Source organism: Ovis aries, chromosome 1, assembly GCF_016772045.2.
Source record: "Ovis aries strain OAR_USU_Benz2616 breed Rambouillet chromosome 1, ARS-UI_Ramb_v3.0, whole genome shotgun sequence".
Lineage (NCBI taxonomy): Eukaryota > Metazoa > Chordata > Mammalia > Artiodactyla > Bovidae > Ovis > Ovis aries.
In genome coordinates this window covers 127,689,825-127,700,192 of record NC_056054.1, presented here as the reverse complement: position 1 = coordinate 127,700,192, position 10,368 = coordinate 127,689,825, and the positions used below count along the sequence as shown (strand labels likewise).

The 10,368-nt window shown below is 41.7% G+C and overlaps 1 long non-coding RNA gene across 1 annotated transcript; it reads left to right on the top strand.

Annotated features, from left to right (window-relative positions):
* The first annotated feature begins 157 nt into the window (after positions 1-157).
* On the top strand, positions 158-10,020 carry LOC105610396 (uncharacterized). Its single transcript, XR_001433837.3, has 2 exons — positions 158-341; positions 9,280-10,020. It is a non-coding gene; the product is annotated as an uncharacterized LOC105610396 (long non-coding RNA).
* The last annotated feature ends 348 nt before the right edge of the window (positions 10,021-10,368 follow it).

Genomic DNA, 10,368 nt, shown 5'->3' with positions numbered 1-10,368 from the left:
CCTCCTTTCTCTTCAGCCGGTCCCGCCCTTTCCCCCGGCGGCCTAGTCTGTGAAGCCTCGCGAGAAGGAGCAGTTAGCGCCGCCAGAACTGAGTTGACGATTCTCGAGCTGGTCGATCGATGGGGTGGCTCGATCGGGCTGGGCCTTCTGTCTTCCTGCCGACGCACGCGTAGGCTGCCTGGCGGATGTGGCTCGCTCCCGGAGGTCGTTCCCTTCGCTTAGACTCATAGGCTCTGTGCTGGGGACTTTTGAATGTTGTCAGTTTTGTCCTTGAGTTTTGCAACTCCTTCCAAGAGTAGCTTCCGTGTAAATCTTCCAGAGCTTCCCACGATATCAGCCAGGTGGGCACCCCTTTTTTCCCGAGGCCGAGGATCTGCCTTCATCCTCCAAATCTGTGGTTGAACTTGCGCTCAGACTTGGGCCCTGTAGCAGCTCTGGGGACTTGAAGGTGATAAATGAAAATCTGAAAGGAAAACTACGTACTGAGTGCTCATATGTGCCAGGCCCCGTTATTTGCTTTATGTGCGGTATCTTAGCTAGTGGTCAATCTTTTATTAATTACTTTGCAATTTACAATTTAGTTTGTACAAGATCACAGCGCTAGTAGTGTTAAAACTAGGATTTCTACCCAGATTAGATTGCAAAATGCACGTTGTTAGGCAACTGTATTCCTCTTTCCTCCTTTTCTTTTTTCTTCTGTTTTTTGGCCGCCCCACAAGCATGTGAGATCTTATTTCCCCCGCCAGGAGTGGAACCCCGCCCCCCTGCAGTGGAAGCATGATGTCTTAACCACTGGAACACCTGGAAAATCCCTTTCCTGCTTTTTCTTGGAAATATAAACCCCTTTTACTTTCCCACAGTCCTTTAAAACCTGACCTCTGTGTCATCCCACATCAGCACATGACTGATTTCAAAAGACTGAATAATGGCAGAATACTTCAAAGAATAATTTCACACAGTGAAAGTAATCCACTCTCCTAGTAGAAAATATAGACAACTGAATAGAACGTTTGGCTTGTCTTTTGTTCCTTGGTCAGACACTTGCAAATGATTTATTTTCCTTAAATCGGGACAGATTTAGTGTGTCTTAAGGAATAATCAAATGTGTTACATGTACTATAACTTTTTCTAATTAGCACTTAAGTGCATAATTATGAAAAAATATTTTTGCGAGGCATCTCTAACCAACTGGTATGTGAACCACCTTTTGGGAAACATTCAGCGATCCTCAAAGGGTGGTCCAAGGACAACAGGAGATTTCCTTATGCTTTAGTCAAGAAATAAGTGAAAGTGAAATCACTCAGTCATGTCTGACTCTGCGATCCCATGGACTGTAGCCTAGCAGGCTCCTCCCTTCATGGGATTCTCCAGGCAAGAGTACTGGAGTGGGTTGCCATTTCCTTCTCCAAGCCAAGAAATCATCTAACTCAAAGAGAGCATTGCTTATAAACATAACCGGCAACAACAACAAAACTGAAAGAGATTAAAGATGACATGATAAAATTTTAATAATAATTAAGGTATCAAGTCTTGGTAGAGACCATGGTAGATAATTTGAGGATAAAACTATTGATGAATCAAATTTCCATGGAAAGTTTTAATAAAAAATTGATCTGGGGACTTCCCTGTCAGTCCAGTGATTAAGACTCCACTTTGACTGCAGGGGCTGTGGGTTTGATTCCTGTTAGGGAACTAAGAACCTACATTCCTTAGCAAAACTGCCAAAAATAATAATAAAAGTAACCATAATAATAACAGTTTGAGAATTGATATTAATTTTAGTAAATTAAAAAGGAAATGGGAATGATTAAATCAGTTAAAATCTTCTGTATGGTAATTGATCAAGAATTAAATTGATTTAATTGCTAAGAAGAATGCTTTTTAGATAAAAATTCATTTTGTATTACTTGGAGTAGATGATGTATTCATAATTGTGGAATTAAAAGCTCAAGGGCAAAATTTCCACTGGATCCAAATAGCCAAATATTCCTCACCCAGACTAAAAAGTAAACACACTCAATATGGCTCGGGGCCTGGGTCCTGGTCCCTGCTTGCGGCACCTGTATCTTTGCCCTGTTGGCCTTCCTCTCCGTCTTCTGGCCACAGAAGCCTGAATAGTTCATCCTGTCTGCTTTACCTCCACTGCTTCAAGGTCTCAGCCTCTGCTCTCCTCTACCTAGAATGCTCATCTGCTCCCCTTTGGCTGAGTTAGTTCTACTTCAGTAAACAAACACTTACGTTAGAAAGCCTTTGATGACTCCCAAGACATTCCCTGTGAGTCATTCTCACAGCTTCTGTGCTTCTCCTTCACAGCACTTATCCTGGTTATGACAAAATTTGTTGCAGTCTTTCCCAACTGGTAGATAGGCACTGTATTGCCAGCATATATCACTGGACGTTGCATGAAGCAGACTTAACGGATGGCTAAATGGGTGTCTGAGTGTTACTGAAAGGTGTGGGGCCTGGCTGCTCACTGCTCAAAAGCCAATAAACAGGCCAGGTCGGTGGAAAGGAAAGTTTGCTTTATTTCAGGTGCTGACAGCTGGGCAGGAGGGTGGACCTCTATCCCAAGGCCAACTCACCCCGCTGGCAGCCAGTGGGGCGAGAGCTTTTATAGACAGAAGAGGGCTACGTGCAGAAACATCACAGTCAGCTCTGACAGTCATCTTCAAGTTGGTCAGCAGTGGTCTGACCAGGGTCATCTTGGTTGTTTTAGGTACAATTAATATTCAGTTCTAGGGCAGATTTGTTTCCACTGTGTTCTCGGAATTGTGGCAGCCCATGTCATGGCTACAGTCTGGTCATCAGGTAATTAACTTCTCCACCTGGTAGGGGTTTCAGAATCTATAATAGACAGTTCACACGATATGGCTCAGAATGTTCTCTATAGCGCTAGAGAAAGAACTAAAGGTCCTTGACTATGCTTAATGAGTGCATTATTATTATTATTTGTTCTCCTTTGACTGTTTTCCTGTTTTCACATGTTCTCATTTCTCTGATTAAACTTATGCCTTGACTAAAGTTTTCCACAAACAAAAAGCAGGCTGAGGACACGGGGTGGAACAGGGAAGGCCCATCACGTCCTGCTCCATTCTATGAAGAGAAGACCAAAGAATTGGGAGATGAGGTTTCTAGTCATCTCTTTATATGCTGTGAAACCAGAAAACAACACAAAGCAATCAAGAGGGTTTGCTCAGGAGCTTGCAAAGACCAGGGAGACACAGTTCAGTCCCTAGCATTCTCTATGCTCATAGGAACATTTTTGTCCTGATTACTTTAGCTGATAAATCAGATGAGATTTGCCTTGATGAATGTATTGTCCTTATCGGATCACCCCGTCAGCTTAGGTGTTGGACCACCTTTCTGTCATTTGAGGCATTTATTCTGTGGATCCTATAGTAGGAAGAACTGTTTAAACATCTGGTCTGTTAAAGAACAAATGAAGACATTCCTTAAGCCTCAAGTCACCAGGAGCCACTTTTATGGGGGCACGCTGAATGGTAAATTTGTCACCAACTTGATTTGCATCTAGAGGCTGCTTTTTCACGTGGGGTAAACCTGGAGAAGTCACTTTCCTCCATTCTGAGAGTAGTGGTCTATGAGTTAGGCTCTCTGAGGTTGCAAGGAAACAAAATGCTGAGATCATTTGCGGGGGTTGATTATTAAGAATCACAAAAATGTAAGAAATCACACAAATATCTTAGAGCCAGATGACTTTTCATATATACAGATAGGGTATCTCTGAGTTACCAATTTCATATCTTAGTTTATCTCTGTTTCTATGCATTCCATCAAGCTGGCATTTGATTCTCTTTACCTCTTTCAGCTGATTTTTCTTCTTTCTACATCTTAGCTTTGGCTGGCATCCTTTTCTCTATTTCTTTTAGTTTTTCCACCCCCTTCAGATGGGTCTCTGTGTGCTTCCTCCTTAAACATCCCAAGAAAAAGGGTCTGGTTCATTCAATATATTGCTATCTAACAACTCTGCCCCCACCCCAGGTTTGACTGAATTCTCATCAAGGATACTACAAGCTTCTGTGGCTGCCTAGGCTGAAACAAGACTCCCTGGTGACCAGTGGACTAGGATCACCTGTGACTTTAGTATAAAGAAAGCTTTGCAGCTGTTTTCTGTGAAAATGAGCTCTGCATGCGCCTGACATTCAGAGTTTCATCAGTAGTCCAGTCAGTCTGTCCAAGACGAGGCTGTAGTTAGCATCTCCCTTAAAGCCTTTCTGGATCCAGGCAAAGTAAAAAGAAATGTATATTTAATTGTAGGCTTCCCAGCTGGTGCTAGTGGTAAAGAATCCACCTGCCAATCCAGAAGAGTCGAGAGACAAGGGTTCAATCCCTGGGTTGGGAAGATCCCCTGGAGGAGGAAATGGCAACCCACCGCAGTATTCTTGCCTGGAAAATTCCATGGACAGAGGAGCCTGGCGGGTTACAGTCCATGGGATTGCAAAGAGCTGGACACACAGCACACACAGCACAACACACCGTGAATCACTTCTTGGTTATTACCATCCTGAGAATGGAGATCGTGGACTGGATGAAAGTGATCGTTTCCCCCTCAACTGTAAACGCTGGCTTAGCTGTCCCATGACTATTTATAATTGAACTGGTTCAGTGACAGAGATGAGGAAGGTGAAATGGAGTGAAACAATGTATTTAATTTCTATTCTGGGGCCTTAGATCTCTAGAGATTGATGAAATCTCTTAGATGACTTGAGAGAGAAGTTCCCCTTCAGCTGTTGTGAATGGATTGTTGATAAACTAAAACTATGTTTATCAGTCCCTCTCTTAGTAAAATTAGAAGTTACTGCCTTAGTTCTGCTAGATTGGCACACTGATGTGGTTCTCAGACCAGAGAGCTGAAACTGTGTGTCCAGGTTTCCTTGCAGTTATATACGGATGTGAGAGCTGGACCATAAAGAAGGCTGAGCGCCGAAGAATTGATGCTTTTGAACTGTGGTGTTGGAGAAGACTCTTGAGAGTCCCTTGGACTGCAAGGAGATCCAACCAGTCCATTCTAAATGAAATCAATTCTGAATATTCATTGGAAGGACTGATGCTGAAGCTGAAGCTCCAGTACTTTGGCCACTTGATGAGAAGAGCTGACTCACTAGAAAAGCCCCTAATGCTGGGAAAGATTGAGGGCAGGTGGAGAAGGGGGCACCAGAGGATGAGATGGTTGGATGGCATCACCAACTCAAAGAACATGAGTTGGAGCAAACTCTGGGAGATAGTGAAGGACAGGGAAGCCTGAGTGACTGAACAACAACTTGCAGTTATGGTTCAGGATATAAATAAGTCTCCACCAGTCAGAGACCTTATGTGAGGGCTGGAAGGTGGTGGGGAGACAGAGTCTATTTTCATGCTGCTTTGTTCTTCCAACAAGTAGAGTCATGAGACGATGCTGTTTCGGCATTACTGGTCCACCAGTTACTCTGCGTGTGGTGTCAGCTGTGGTGATGGCAAAGGCTTCTTATCCTGGCTTCCTGCTCTTTGCATCACAGCTGCAGTGGTGTGTTCTTGATCTCAGTCTGTCCAGTGGTGAGTCCTGATTCCAACCTTTCTGATCATACAGGAAATATAAGCTCCCAAGGTGGGTCAGTTCTAAGACACCTAACTAAGATTTATTCCTGGAGGCCCACCTGAAAACTTGCTTCTCCATGCGTCCATGGTGGACTTCTGAAGCATCTGGTTTCTTGTATGAAAACATTTTCTGTCTCTGATACCTAGAGTGGTTTCTGTTTCCTACATGGAATGCAGATGGAAGCAATTGCTGTGTTTGTGATAGTGGGTGGGCTGAGGGCTGATAGGTTAGGAATCCTCAACTGAGACAATTATTATTCTCCAAGAGGCTACCTGGATTCGTATTCCTGGAAATGAGGGTTCCAAGAAAGCAAGCAGAAATGGGCAAGTGCCTTGTCAAATCTGCTTCTATCACATTGGCCAAAGTAGGTCCACTCCCAGGGTCAGTGTAGGAGGGCAGCCTCAAAGGGTGTAGACAGAAGGAAGCATGATAATTGAGGACAAGCATGCAGTCAGTATACCAAAGGAACCGATTTACCGTGTAGGATTCACTGGAAAGTAGCATTGCTTAAATTAAAATTTTCTTTTAGTGCACGACTGATATATTTTGTTTCCTTGAGCCGCAGTGAATGGCTGATAACATCTATATTGAAAAGATTCAGGCTGAAAATTAGCATGGTAGTTCTTTGCACTGTAGAACTTTGGTGTCTTAGTTCAGTTCAGTTCAGTCACTCAGTCGTGTCCGAATCTGCGACCCCATGAATTGCAGCACGCCAGGCCTCCCTGCCCATCACCAACTCCTGAAGTTTACCCAAATTCATGTCCATTGAGTCAGTGGTGCCATCCAGCCATCTCATCCTCTGTCGTCCCCTTCTCCTCCTGCCCCCAATCCCTCCCAGCATCAGAGTCTTTCCCAATGAGTCAGCTCTTCACATGAGGTGCCCAAAGTACTGGAGTTTCAGCTTTAGCATCATTCCTTCCAATGAACACCCAGGACTGATCTCCTTCAGAATGGACTTGTTGGATCTCCTTGCAGTCCAAGGGACTCTCAAGAGTCTTCTCCAACACCACAGTTCAAAAGCATCAATTCTTCTGTGCTCAGCTTTCTTCACAGTCCAACTCTCACATCCATACATGACCACAGGAAAAACCATAGCCTCGACTAGATGGACCTGTGTTGGCAAAGGAATGTCTCTGCTTTTGAATAAGCTATCTCCTTTCAAGGAGTAAGCGTCTTTTAATTTCATTGCTGCAATCACCATCTGCAGTGATTTTGGAGCCCCAAAATTAAAGTCTGACATTTTCCACTGTTTCCCCATCTATTTCCCATGAAGTGATGAGACCGGATGCCATGATCTTCGTTTTCTGAATGTTGAGCTTTAAGCCAACTTTTTCACTCTCCTCTTTCACTTTCATCAAGAGGCTTTTTAGTTCCTCTTCACTTTCTGCCATATGGGTGGTGTCACCTGCATACCTGAGGTTATTGATATTTCTCCCGGCAATCTTGATTCCAGCTTGTGCTTCTTCCAGTCCAGCGTTTCTCATAATGTACTCTGCATAGAAGTTAAATAAGCAGGATGACAATATACAGCCTTGACATACTCCTTTTCCTATTTGGAACCATTCTATTGTTCCATGTCCAGTTCTAACTGTTGCTTCCTGACCTGCATATAGGTTTCTCAAGAGGCAGGTCAGGTGGTCCGGCATTCCCATCTCTTTCAGAATTTTCCACAGTTTATTGTGATCGACACAGTCAAAGGCTTTGGTATAGTCAATAAAGCAGAAATAGATGTTTTTCCGAAACTCTCTTGCTTTTTCGATGATCCAGTGGATGTTGGCAATTTGATCTCTGGTTCCTCTGCCTTTTTTAAAACCAGCTTGAACATCTGGAAGTTAACGGTTCATGTATTGCTGAAGCTTGGCTTGGAGAATTTTGAGCATTACTTTACTAGCATGTGAGATGAGTACAATTGTGTGGTAGTTTGAGTCTTACTTTTTCCTTTATTTATATTTTGAAAGAGATACAGAACTTTTAAGAAGGCATGATATTGGTGCTTCCTGAAGATATTGAGATGGTTGCCTTGGTTAGTTCCTCAACTTTCTCAGCTTTTACTTTACTACACAGACTATCTGTACCCCGGATTCTTGTTTGAGAATATAAGTTTTAACCATCTTTTATCTTTTATCAAAAGCCTAGTTGTAAAAATTAACATTTGAGGGAAATTCCATTTAGCTAATAAGTTTTGCCCTGGGATCAAGCCAGAGCATCAACATTCTAGTTCTTTGGAGGACTGAGTCTGACAAAATGCATTTTTGGCATCATACCATTATCTTATATGAGTTGGCCAAAAATTTCGTTAGGTTTCTTTCCACAATGTTATCATGGAGTAGCAAAGGAATAAAGAATAGGAAAGGCACAGCCAGTTGTAACAGCCTCTTAACTTTATTCTGGGCCTGCTTTTTGTGGATGTCAAGCATTTCGTTCCTTTTTATATGCACACGTGTTTAGTCGTGTCTGACTTCTTTTGGCCGTATGGACTGTAGCTCACCAGGCTTCTCTGTCCATGGGATTTTCCAGGCAGGAATACTAGAGTGGATTGCCATTTCCTCCTCCAGGGGATCTTTCCAATCCAGGGATTGAACCCATGGCTCCTGCAGCTCCTGCACTGGCAGGTGAATTCTTTACTACTGAGTCACCTGGGAAGCCCTTTTTATACGACCTGTGGGGAAAATTAATCATTCAACCATTGTTTTTATCTTATGATCCCAATGAGTCTTACAACTTCCTCATTTCTCTGTTAAATTACTAGAAACCGAGGCAGTGTGTAGCACAGCTCTACCAACTGTATGGTGTGACGTTTCTGTAGACTATTCACTAGTTGGTTTTATTGTTTTCTTGCTTCTTCTTTCTTATTGCCCAGACCATCTCAACTTAAAAAAAATATTTATCAATGTTATTTATTTTTATAAGTCACATCAAATCCTTTATGGTATGAGCTGAGTATTTTTTTAAGTGTTAGTTTATGGGTTTACAGATACATTAGGGATGATTAAAGGAGTTAGAGGCTTTATTGCAGAATGACCTTTTCCCTTTCTTTCTTCCTTCGTTTCTTTTCTTACTAATTTAAATAGAGAAATTGACAGTTTTGCTAGAAACGCTACCACACTATAAGTAACACAAAACCAAAGTGTAAAACAAGCTTGAGACCTTCTTACATAACCATACATTAATTCCATTGAAAACAACGAGGGGCTGGGACTTCCTTGGTGGTCCAGTGGTTAAAACTTCTTGCTTTCATTTAGGAAGGTGCAGGTTCCATCCCTGTTCAGGGAATTAAGGTCCCACATGACATGGGGTGAGGCCAAAAAAAAAAAAAATAGTAAAGGGAATCAAGGATGATTGTAGAATTTTTTTAAGATACACGCATTCATTAATTCATGTAAAACAGTTCCCAATTTTGTTTAGTTATTTAGCGCATGAACTAGTACTTATTTCTGTGGCTGGATTAGCAAGGTTGCTTGATATTTCAGATGCTTGTCGGCCATCATCATTCTCACTGGTCCTATTCTTAATGTTTTGGCTATTTTTGTTACAATGATTTCTACTGGGATTTTCATTAGGATCAGTCATTAGTCTCAGGGGAATAAAATTAAGAAGGATCTATGTGTCTATTTATGAAATGGTTGGGTAAAGCAACTACATTTTCTCATTGCTATCTGACGGAGCTGTTTTCTCTTCCTTAACAGACATTCACTCTTCTGAATCTATTCCAAGCTGCACTGCCAAGATGAAAGTTAAACTGCTTCAGGTATCTTGATGAAGAAGAAGGAGACAGGTTACCAAAAATCCCTTCCTATACATATATATATATATATATGTATATATATATATATATTTTTTTTTTTGGTCCCCCTACGACATCATCCAGGGATCTTTGACAACTTAAAACAGTTTAACAACAGTTAGAAATTAACTTCCTGAGATGAATAAGGAAATGTACTTAGAAAGCCTAGAAAGCAATATGTGTTAGAACATTCAAGGCAAGGTTTAGAGCATGTAAAGACACGCAGTCACTCAAGATGATTCTCATACTTTGCAAAAATTACAAAGGAAAAAGGAAAAAAAATAGCAAGGAAAATATGTGTCTCCAAGCCTATGCACTTTCTCCTTACTTGAAATCTGGAATGACTCTTAGGCCTTTGCTTGGGGCCTTTGGACTGAGAATTGTGAAATAATGCAGTTTATTCCTAGAAGCTTTATCTTGTGGTTTCTCAGACAGATCAAATGCCAGCAGGTGTGGGCAAGCGCAAGCCAAGAACAATCAGACCAAGTGACAGATAATAGCCAGACAGACAAGGACACGACATACTTAAAGGAAATTTGAAAAACTAGAGAAACATAATTGACGCTATTTAGTGAAGCCATTGCATATATCAGTGTTTTAAAGTGATCATTGGCTATAAATAAAGAAAATAATGATTCTTGCATTTCTTTAAGTGGTCATTGATATATGAAATACATTTAAGTTTTGTCAAAAACAATGGCAAATTTTGAAACATTTTCTGATTTTGGTTCTTGATGGTGAAGCTTCACTTGTCTGGAAAATTCATTTGTAAAAACAACCTCATTCCTCTCATATTATATATGACTGAAAGGCCATTATATTTAACATTGTGTGTGTGTGTGTGTGTATGTTTGTGTGTGCATGCGCGCTTAGTAGCTCAGTCGTGCCTAACTCTTTGAGGACCCCCTGGACTGTAGCCCACCAGGCTCCTCCATCCATTAATTAAATGCTAATGACATGGTCAGGCTTCCCTGGTGGCTCAGAGGTAAAG